Source organism: Cynocephalus volans, chromosome 1 (genome assembly GCF_027409185.1).
Source record: "Cynocephalus volans isolate mCynVol1 chromosome 1, mCynVol1.pri, whole genome shotgun sequence".
In the NCBI taxonomy this organism is placed as follows: Eukaryota; Metazoa; Chordata; class Mammalia; order Dermoptera; family Cynocephalidae; genus Cynocephalus; species Cynocephalus volans.
The window spans coordinates 219,465,297-219,476,613 of record NC_084460.1 but is presented as its reverse complement, the minus strand read 5'-3'; positions in this window follow the sequence as shown (position 1 = coordinate 219,476,613).

Here is an 11,317-nt window from a genome sequence, read left to right as displayed (position 1 = left end):
CAGGTAAAAAAGAGTTTAGAAGAGAAAATATAGCAAATCTTTACATTAGAAAAAAAAAGAAAGGTCTCGAAAATGAATTATCTAAATTTCTACCTAAAGAAACTACAAAAAGAGCCAAAAATTATACCCAAAGCAAGTAAAGAGGAGAAAATAAAGAGCAGAAATCAGTGGTATTGAAAACAGAAATACAGTAGAAAAACAAACAGACTGAAAACTAATACTACAGAAAAGTTAATGAAATTAATTAGTTAGACTGATCAGGAAAATAAGAGAAGACACAAATTACCCATACTGAGAATGAAAAAGTAACATCATTACAGATACTACAGATATTAAAAGGAATACCCTTGCCTCTGAAGGTTTTAGTATCTACTTAACAGGATAGGCTCCACTCACAGGAAACAATGAACAATGTTATAATCCTACCAATAATAATAATAAATAACACCTGTTTTAATAATAATAACTGAATTAAGGAATACCCAGATAAAATAAAAGCATTATTTATTCTCAATCATAGCATTAATTATTCTCAGTGCTTCGATAGGCACTAAGCTTATCCCTCTTCTGCTAAAATGGAATCCCAGGTGGTTTGGCATTTGATAAGAATGATGGGGCTACCCCAGGTACAAGAGTGTTTTGGGAAAAGATTGGCCTATGAGTGAGTGAACTGATTGGGAAGATCTGCTCATGGTGGGTGGGCACCATCCAATCAGCTGGGGGCTTGGATGGAACAGAAAGGCAGAAGGTGGCAAAATCTTGCTTTGTCTTCCAGAGCTGGGACTCTTCTTCTCTCGCCCTTGGATGTCGGAACTCCAGATACTCCAGCTTTTGGACTACAGGATGTGCACCAGCAGCCCCCTGGGCTCTCAGGCCTTCTGCCTTGAACTAAGACTTGAGTTCCTTGGTTCTGAGGCCTTCAGACTTGGCACTGAGCCATGCTACCAGCTTCCCTGGTTCTCCAGCTTGCAGACAGCCTATTATGGGACTTCACAGCCTCCATAATCAAGTGAGCCAATTCCCCTAATAAATCCCTTCTCATGTATCTCTGTATATTTCCATCAGTTCTGTGTCTTGGGAAAAACATGACCAAAAGATCTATTGGTCATATATTATATGTCAGGAAAAATTCTAAGTAATTTGTACGTATTAAGTAATTTAATCATCACAACTCCAATCAGTCAGGCACTATTATTAACCCCGTCTACAGATATGATCCTAAGGCACTTGCCCAATGTAGACATTATAAGATGCTTTTGTAATTCAGAATCAGGAGGAGAAATTGGGACCATGAGAAGAAATGAGGATTGTATTAACCCAAAGAAGTTGTCATGGAAGAGATAAGGCTTGAGCTAGCTCTTGCAAGGTCTGTGTTGATGACTGCCAAGTTTTTCATAGTAGATGTCACAATCTAATCTTATCAAATATCTAGTAATTCAGCATAAATCAATTCCTCAGCTATCTCAACAAACATTTATTGAACACCTACTAAGTTTTAGGCTCTGGGATCACAGATGAACAAAAGATGTCTATCCATTGAGAATGTACAAACAATGCATACCATATCATGAGATGACATTGGGGTACAGTGCTTACCCTCAAAAAGCTCATAATCTAGTCAGTCATGTGTGCATACATGTGCATATGTATAAACCAATTAAAAAGCAACTGAGACTAGGTTATAATTATGCGCTAAACTGAGTATTAGTACATGGGCTCAGAAAGCAGGAGATTAGTATGATTACCCAGAGATACCTTCATGAAGGAAATGGCTTGGAGCTGAATATTGAAAGATCACCACATTTAAGTAAAGGAGGGAGAAAGAGTACACCAAGTGATGATAAGATGAGGAAGGCTCGGGTGGGAATAAGCATGGTTGAGGGACACAAATTGGGGTGTGAAAATGAGCTTGAATCCAGATTGTTATTGAGAATATAGTCTTGATAGCTTTCATCCCCAAATTTCAACTAAATTATTCTGTTTTACTATGCAGGAGAAAGGGCAGAAATATGAGAGGGAGTGCAGAGAATGCCCAAAACAATCAGAAAAAGGTTTCAAAGATTATTTGATATGCATGCAATTTCCTTAGAACCTAGAAATATCAATAAAAATTAAGACAGAGAAAAACTTTACCTGATCCGAGAACTTACTGATTTTTTTTTTAAGCCAAAAGCTTCTTTAACCAATTAATAAGCATATATCACTGATCCCGCCAAACATCATCAAACCACACAGAAAATGGAAGCTTTACATCAAAGAGTAGAATAATCATTGATACTCCCATGGGCTGGTGAAGTGCCTGCTCTGCTCAAATGACAGGGCTCTGGGCCTTCAGTGTGTCCAGGGGATATTCCCACTGCAATTTGTCAGCAAATTAGCAAATGTTCTTAGTGTCAGGAGCACACAATCCAGAAATATACCCTTACGCCCATGCTCAGCTCAAATCACCACAGCACAATGTCATGTGCACTCCCGCCTCACTCTAATGGCCCCAACTGCCAATTAAACACCTTCACCTCTGTATCTCAATTTGGACATAGGTATCAAGTTTGGATGCCTAATGAGACTAATTAAGTATTTTGCAGAAGTGTGAAGTAATCAGTTCTAGATGGACGAAAAGAAAAAGAAAAAAAGGAAGAAAACCCCCAGAGGTGGTGACTCTGACATGGTTCCTGTTCCTATTAAAGATTCCTGAGATCACAGCTGAAAGAACATTCTACCATAAATTGAAGGACTCTGTGTTAACAGCAGGAAATGAAACCTCATCTCACAACTCTTCCCCCACTAATTCAGCACGTCCACCACAAATCCTAGAATTGTTATGTTGCCGAATATCGACATCTAGTGTCCAGAGTCAGGTAAGCCCAAAGGCAACATTTTCTTCAGTCATCCGCCAAGGGCTCACTGTTAGACTTGGCTGTCCATCACATTAGGGTTCCTAGTGTGATTTGCTCACTCTTCTTCAGTGCATACCTATCAATGTGTAATTATAGATTTATTTTATTGTAGTTAAATTCCCATTTTGTGGACTATGTGCAAGTACTTTGAAATTGCAAACAGTTTCCCAGGACAATTCTTTCTTTCCACTTAGCAATAGCAAACTCCTACCTTTCCTTCTCCCTGCTCTCCTCTATTATCAGGGTGTGGACTCTCTTTATATAAAGACTATATATTTTAATAGCATTATTTGTTGCACAAAATATAATTGGAAAGAAAAGGCTGTACCACAAATGCATCAGAATTGTTCATAACACCAACATTTGAGTGGCTCTAAAGTTATTTTATTTTGGAGATTCACCTTTTATCTTTTTCTATTTCTGCAACCATACAGTGGGACAGAGAAAGAGTTGGTAATGAATAATCAAAAATCAACAGAATAACAGAATAGGACAGACATCAAAAATAATCCCTAGGAGTAATTACTCAAGAGGCCCTAACTCGTTTTGAAGAATCTTTAGAAATAAGACAAAGCCATTTTTACACAGGAAATGTGTAAACTTTGAAGATGTGAGCTTTCAGATAGTAATGATTCTTCTCAGAGCATTGTGAAACCAACATTACTGTCTTTGAGTCAGACTTTTTCCATACCAGGCAAAATAGAAGATATGAGCAAGTAGATGAGGTTGATGTGGATAAACGCCAACACAGGACACAGTCCTTATTTGGTCTTAGAATTAGATTTGCCAATTTGCCACGCAATATTTGGAATATACTAAAAAATTACTCATTGTTTATCTGGAACTCAATTTTAACTGTATGTTCTGTATTTTATAGGGCAACCCTATTTGGGGTGGAACAAAAGACTTAGCTAAGAAAAATAATGAGGCTCCTAATAGAACCTGGGTTGTTTTAATGGAAATGGTGTTTTGATGAGGTCCCAGAAATCAAATATTAAAGCAAAGGCTCAACATTGTGAGCATTCAAATAATACTTTGCATTTATGTAATGCTTTATCATTGACAAAGCATTTCATAATTATTATATTATCTGGATCCTGCTCATGACAACCATTATGTGGGTATTTTTATGCCCATTTCAAGGCCCAGAGATGTTAAGGAATGGCCATCATCATCCACATGGAGCTATATGGAAAAGCCAGAACTTGAATCCAAGTCTCCCAGTATGATGCAGTGTCTCCAGATAAAGAAAAGGTTCATGTGAACACTACATAAGACTTTCAGTCCCTGATCTGCAGATGAAAATTAAACACCAGGTAAACAATATAAAATTAACATCATAATCCCAAGGCCAGGAAAATGAAAAGATAATCTCAGAAAGAGTCACTGCCTTACATATTTTAAAACTGTAGATTTCAGTTTGCTTTTTAAACCACAAAACCATTCACTTTATTTCCCCAAGTACAGTGAGACACTATTTTTCTGACGAAGGCTTATTAACATGTACCTGAAATCTCTAAATCTCCAACCACTACTCTCTGTAAACCATTTATATGTCCTAGATATATTTAATAATGGCACAGGACAATCCAAATCTGTTTAACTTAGAATTCATGCTCCGTACATCATTATATTTTAAATTTAGACAATGTTCTTGTAATAGTTCTTTTCACTGTTAACTATCAGGGTCACTTCTAAATTGTGGAGTAGTGACAGCTGGTGTTCATAGAGTATATTGCACTTCTCTCAGCAGAGTTATTTTTTTTTTACCTGTTTTTTTTTGTTTGTTTGTTTGTTTGGTTGGGTTTTTTTACAAATTCTAGTATTCATAAAAATTCCCTGAGGAGCTTGTTAAACACAGATTCCTAAGCCCCGGCCAGATTTTTATGAACTCCTCTCATAGATTCTGATTCTATGTATGGGGTGATGTACATTTTGCAAGCTCCACTGCTACCATACCTTTTTCTACCACCTGGCCAATCTCATTCAAGAGTGTGTTAGCAGTGCTTCTCACACTTTATTGCATGTAGTCATTAGGGATCTTGTTAAAATACAGATTCTGGGAAAGTAGTTTGGAGGTAGGGCCAGAGATACTACATTTCTAACAAGCTCCCGAGTATCTTTATAAGCCCAGGTAAAACCTAAGCATTTCCATTTCTTTATGTAGCTAATCCACCATAGACTGAATCCTCTGAGTTTCTAAAATGTGACTTATTAATGCTTCTTGCTAAGTGGCTAAAGAAATTTTGCTTAAATCCTCTCCTAATCCCTGTTCTCTACTCTGTCCACAAGCTTGGAGTCCTAAAAGATGTTCACAGTCAACTCAAGGAAGTAGTGACGAACAAAGCAAACCAACATCCTGATGGGAGTCCCAGCAAAACAAATCCTGCTCCTCTTAGGCCAAACCATTTCCTGGTACTAAAGAGACAGAAAGGCCCAGTGCACTATCACCCCCTACGAGAGCTGTACACATGTATGGGAACCAAGCTCCTTACCTTATTATCACCTCCCTACAAGAATGGCATTCAGAGGAGTTCAATGATGATGACACTTGTAATGTTGATGACGATGATATCAGCTAACATTTATTGAATACTAGCTAAGCACCATGCACTGTGCTAAATTCTTTATATGGATTATCTCATATAATCCACAAAATACCCATGAGGTAGAGGAAATTATTATCCCCTTCATAATCCTTCATCATTATTCACAAAGAGACACACAAAAAAGCAGATAGATAATAGTTAATATCTATATCACAATTAAAGCCCAGTGATAGACCCTATGAGTTACAGTCAAACTAAAAACCAAAACATTAAATGAAGGGCTCCTCTTTCATTGTGTTTCAGAGGCATATAACATTCACTCTCTATAACATTTTACTATACATTCATGCGTTGCCATCTGGCAGTCATTGACTAGAACATACTAGGGGTTTCCAGCACAACCTTAGGTTTTCTAGAAATGGTCAGAGTATATGCCTGTCTTAATGTGTGAAATACTATAGAGCTATTGCAGCATCCATGCAGGCAACTTAAATGTATTCTCAACAGTTGAGTTCTGTGACCAAGTCAAAGAAAATTGTTCACATGCTTTTTTTTGCCCATACCCATTTTGCTTTGTATTATTACCCTTCTTTTACATGTTATTTTCTTGCAACCAGGTAATAGTTCTATGCAACCTTTTCGTAAAATGACATGGAATATTGTCTCCAAACTTCTAATGTACTTTAGATATGCTTGATTAAGCAGAAACTATTCCCTCTTGTCTCTTTTGATTTTATGATACTATTGTCTTTATAGAAAGATCAGGTTGCAATGCCATAGTCTTTCTAGGTTGAGCACTCAGCGATGACTACATATTCCTTAGTTTGCTTATATGCATCCTTTATTGTTCAGAACCAGCGTTTTCTAGAATAAAAACGAAGACATATGTTTATCAGAAAGCATTTATGCAGGCAGCTGTGAGAGTGAGATGAGAAAGAAAAACCCCAAGGATTACATATTAGCCTCTGAGTAATCTTGTAATCGGGTACTTTGATCAACCTCTATAGCTCTATGAAGGCTCTGCTTTGACTCTGAAGAATAAGAACAACGCAAGAGGGAGTGAAAGGAAAAAAGCAAGTAGATAAGGGAAATTAAAATAACAGTTGAGAGATGGTTAACTCTTCTTTTCCTTAGTTTTGTTCTCATGGAAGGAATAGAGATTTGGGGCCAGAAAAATCCAAGCTTGAACCTCACAGTCATCTCTGCATGTAGATCGATGGCACTGGTCAGTTTATGAAGACTTTCTGGTCTCACTCAGTTTCTTCATTTATGAAATGTAGAAATTACTACTTCCTGGCAGAGTTGTTGGGAAGATAAATGTTAGGAAGGTATGGAGCCTAAAAATAGAACAACAAAGAACAGCTATTATTAATGATAGCTGCTACCACTTCATCTGCTCAACTTTCAACCCATATTTATTGATCACCTTTGTGTGGCAGGAACACAGTCAAGTCCCAGAAAGTGAACAAACAGATGAAATCTCTGTCCTTAAAAGATTTATGCTTTCTCCTTGAATACTACAGCAGTCAAAATTCTGTTTCCCACTACTACATTGAAACTCCTCTGGCAAAGTCACCATTGCCCTATCTGTCAAATATGGTGGACTCTTTTTGGTCCTCAATAAGACTTTTGTGTAGCCTCTAATAATATTGAGCAATTATTTTTTTTTTTTGATGTCTGGAATCCTCCTCTCTCTCTCTCCTGACTTCCTTCTATACTCTGACTACAACTTAGTCTCTGTTGCTAATCTTTCTTATTCTGTTTCTCCTTTAATTAATATTTTCCTGGAGTTCTGACTTTTGCCTTTTCCTGGTGGCTCTTGATCTTTCAGAGGCATAGACTCCTTTAAGGATCTTAAGAAGCTATGCACCCTCTACCTAGGAAAAAAAAAAATGGATCAACTTACAAATATACAAAAATTTACATACATTTTCAGGACTTTCACAAACCTTCCTCCACTCCCCCCCCCCAAAGCCCATCATTGTACTCCAGATTAAGGGGTTCCTCTGGCTTTTTTTACCCATATGTTAATTACCTTCAAATCTCTGTGTCCCACATGGATCACTCTCCTGAGCAATAGGCCTGTTTTCAAACAACTTTTTGGACAATTCCACATGAGTACCCTTAAGGCATCTTAGACTCAAAATATCCCAAACCAAACTCATCATCTTTCTACTCAAATCTATTCTTCTGGGAGGCACTATCCTACGGGAAAGGAAACACTATTTTTGAAACAAACAGACCTAGATTTAAATCCAGCTCTGAAAACTTCAGTAATATACTTAAACTTTTTGTGCTTTAATTTCTTCATTTATAACATGAGGATAATAATACCTTCATTTTCTGCATTGTCATGAAGATTAAAATAGATAATGGGAAAATATCCATCCACATTGCATAGTCCACAAATATGAATATTACTAGATTCCCAATCTCAGTAAAAGCAACTACAGTCACCAAGTATTCTGAGTAAAACCTGAAGGAGTCATGTTCAATTTGTCCCCTTTTCATTCCTGGTTTCGAAAGCTTACAATCATCATTCAATCAGAAATCTTGTTATATAATCTGGACAAGTAACCTAATAAGAAGAGAAAACATGAAGCATAAAAAAAAATAATGAGTTGTAAATAACTTCAACATTCAGCTCAGTGGTCTTTTTCCAGAAGCCTATGTGGTCCACGCACTCCCAGCTCTGTGTATGTGTGTGTTGCTATGTAAGTGTTGGCTATATAGTAACTCACTTAATCTTCATAAAAACTCTGAAATAGACAGTATCATTATGCCCATTTTAGAAGTGAGGGAACTAAAGCATAAAGTGAGTAAGTAACTTGCCCAACATGACCCATTTAGAAATATCAGATTCAACCTGTATGCTGTGCAGAAAATAAAGGTATTGTTATCCTCATGTTATAAATGAAGAAATAAAGCACAAAGAGGTTAAGTACATTACTGAAGCTTCCGGGGCTGGATTTAAATCTAGGTTTGGTTCAAAAATAGTGTTCCTTTCCCATAGGATGGTGCCTCCCAGGAAGAGAATAGATTAAGTAGAAAGATAATGAATTTGGCTTAGGATTTTAGTTTAAAAAACCTGTACAATTACAGTATCCTGCCTTTCTAGAATAGTATCAATAGAGGTGGTAGAGGTCTTCAGACTAGTAAATCCTGGACACATTTAACTTGGAAATATAATCTGGAATTCTCTCCTCAAATCTAGAAGTTCATCTCAACTCTAGAATTTAATTCCATGTCACTAAGGTTTGCAATGTGAAGGCCCCAAATCACTTCTTTGGAGCTTTTCTTCACTCTCCATCCCTGAAGGACTTAACACCCACAGACTTTAACTAGGGATCAGAAGTTCCAGCAGGGAAAGAGTGCTCCATCTCTTCCTTCGTTGTCTTGCCTTGTATCTAGTGTTTTCTCTGAGAAAATACACAGTTCTCTTTCAACTTCGAATCTCAGTTTGAGTCTGACTACTTTAGCCATTGGTCTGTTTTTGGAGCAATAAATTCCCAGCATTAAAAAGTATAAACTAAGGGAAAAAAACAATTTGAGTTGAATAATTTTGTCTTCCATTCTGCTCTTGACCAGCTGTCTCCCACTATGCACAGTTAAAGAAGACATAAATGTGCAGAATGTGGAGTATAGGGAAGAGATAATTTCGTGAGAGTAAGGGTTTTTTGAGACATCAGATGACATTTCCAAGGATAGTCATAGAGTCTCCTTCCCTGGATAGCCTTAACTAGGGCATTCTAAGATATTCTCCTTTGTCTGGGATTGAGTATTCACTGATTTGAACAGCTGCAGGGGTGTCAGATGGCCTGAGATTTGAAAAGCCCATCAATTTGGACATTACTAGTTTGTGATAATTGGACAGCGGTAGAATGAAGCTGCTCGATGTTATCAACACAGAAAAGTGTTTTTTAAATTAACAATACATATGATTGTTGGAAAATGCTCAAATTATCTAGCAGAACTGTTTTCAAATATCTTATAAAAATACAATTGCCAGCAATTATGCTCCTAGGTATTAACCCAACTGACTTGAAAACATGTCCACAGAAAAACCTGCACACAAATCCTTACAGCAGCTTTACTCACACCGTCATAAACTGGAAGAAACCAAAATGTCCTTTAATAGGTGAAAGTATAAACAAACAGTAGTACATCCCTACATTAGAATACTATTTAGGGATAAAAGAGACAGGAAATGAGCTATCAAGCTCCACAAAAACATAGATGGATTTTAAATGCATACTGCTAAGTGAAAGAAAGCAGTCTGAAAATGCTACATACTGTATGATTCCATTTCTATGGCATTCTGAATTTGGGGTTTTTTTTGTTTGGTTTTTGGGGGGGTTGGGAGGGGCTGCTGGCCAGTACAGGAATCCAAACCCATGAACTTGGTTTTATAAGGATGTGCTCTAACCAAGTGAGCTAACCAGACAGCCCTCCTTTCTATTACATTCTAGAAAAGTCAAAACTATAGCAGTGGTTGTTAGGGATCTGAGGAGGTGAGAGAGTTTGACAGATGAAGCAAGGGGGAATTTCTATAGAGCTGTAAAACTATTCTATATGATACTGTAATGGTGGATACATGACACCATGAATGCATTTGTCAAAACTCATAGAACTTCATGGCACAGAAAGAACTTTAGTGGATGAATATTAAAAATATATATATGTATATCTTTTATAATATACATATACATATATATATATATCTTTGGGGCTTAAAGAATCCCAGGATGGAATGCAGTCTGTAGAAAAAGACTCTAACTGTACTATAAATGTATAAAACAACCTCACTGAAGGCGGGGGAGATTGGTGACCCAGGTAACTTTGGAAATGAATGGAGTCTACAAGACTAAAGGCAAAAGAATATACATAAGCATTGTACTGTATTTGGTAAATGTTTCCCACGGGCATACCTAATAACTGTACACACACACTGATTACGAGTCAACAGTTCTACACATGTAAACTGGAATTGAGCAATTAAGTAAATGGATGGCAGATGGTAGGGACCAAGTTCTTCACAGTGGAGTGGAAGGTTACAGACAAGGAAGGAGAGAAGGCTAGAATGATCCATGTGGTGCTGGATAAAGCTGGAGGCATCAGCATGAACTCCTGTTCAGCTGACATAGATACAGATGAATACATACATATTTATAGATATGTCTATTTACTCAGGTTAGTATACACACATATATTTCCTTGCTCTGTCAGCAGAGATAGCCCAGAAGCAACAACATCCCAAATGTCCAAGTCTTAATTTCTCATATCATTTTCCATTAAAGGACTCATGGCTCCTTCGGGAAGTGGCTGATTCTAGAACCAGCGCAGGGAATATACAACATGTATCTGGAGCATCTTACAGTGCCAGAAATTAAAGAAATGCTCAAGGAAAAAAAAAAAAAATAATGAGGGTCTGTCAAAGAGACACAGGTGCCAACAAAAAGAAATCCCAATGGCCAAAGCTGGAACAATTTGAACAAAAAATAATGTAGTATTAGATTATAACCTAAATGTAAAATAAATATCCGTGAGTCCATATTGATATAAAATGATTGAACACATAAATAAATGGGGAACAGACAAATCTCCCATGCAGAAGAATTCCAAATAATTTATGAAGATACTCTGCCCTCAAACAGGTAGAGCATAACTTCTCACTCCTACAGGTTGGGCTGCACATAGTAGAAAGGGAAGGAAAAAAAGTAACTTCACAGTGCAGAAACCTGACAGACACTACCTCAACTAGGTGATAAAGGTTAGCATAAGCAGTAATAAGACACGATTATAGTATGTACCCTTGATATAATGTGATGAGAAGGACACTTTACAGTATGTACCCTTGATACAATGTGATGA